Raw genomic sequence first — 863 nt, 5'->3', positions numbered from 1 at the left:
TAAATGTCTTTTGTAGAAAAGTCAGTTCTCTTTCTTTCAGTGATCAGAATTCCTGCTCTTTGAATAATCTATTTTACAAGAAATATTTTAAGTTATTATTAAGACACAGAAAACTATAGCAGGGTTAGTTGGCTCACATTTATAATCCCAGCACTGGGAGCCTGAGGCAGGAGGACTACAGAATCCAAGTCTAACCAGATAATTTAGTGACTTACAGATTATCTGAAAAAAATTTTAAAAGTTGGGCATGGTGGCACATGCCTGTGACCCCAGCACTCAGGAAGCTGAGGCAAAAGGGTCGCTGCAAATTCTAGGCTAGCCTGGGCTACACAGTGAGACCCTACCTTAAAAAAAAAAAAAGTAAAAACTGTGAACAGAATATGATTTATGGAAAATAGCTTTAATCTATCCTAAAAAGGGTCATCACGGCTGGTGAGATGGCTCAGTGGTCTAACGCACCTACTTAGAACAAGCTTAGCTTAAAGCACGGGGACCACGGTTCAATTCCCAGCACCACATGCCAGCCAGCCCCGCCCCCTGGTGGGCTGAGCTGGCCACACACACATAAAAAAAAAACTCTTGAACTTAAAAGGGTCATCACAGGTTTGCTGTCTGATAGCAACTTTTTTTTTTTTTTAAAAGCCACAGTCTGGGGTGTAGTTCAGGCTGGTTTCAAAATAACAGCAATCCTCCTGCCTTAGCCTTGAGTGCTGGGATTACAGGCGCAGGCCATCATGTCCCTCACAGCAATTCTTGTGGTATTTTGCAGCTCAGAAAAAAGGAAAATCCTTACAGGATACATCTTCCCTCAAGACATACCTAAATAAACTATATACAAATGACATTAAAAAAAAAAAAAAAAA

General features: G+C 40.6%; 1 protein-coding gene across 1 annotated transcript in view; it reads right to left on the bottom strand.

Moving 5' to 3' along the window:
- Positions 1-863, bottom strand: part of Msh2 (mutS homolog 2) — an 82,809-nt gene that overhangs the window by 63,552 nt on the left and 18,394 nt on the right. The gene's annotated exons all lie outside the window — the stretch shown is intronic.

The sequence above is a fragment of the Octodon degus genome, unplaced genomic scaffold (genome assembly GCF_000260255.1).
Source record: "Octodon degus isolate 3935 unplaced genomic scaffold, OctDeg1.0 scaffold00020, whole genome shotgun sequence".
In the NCBI taxonomy this organism is placed as follows: Eukaryota; Metazoa; Chordata; class Mammalia; order Rodentia; family Octodontidae; genus Octodon; species Octodon degus.
This window is presented reverse-complemented; position numbering and strand designations above follow the sequence as displayed.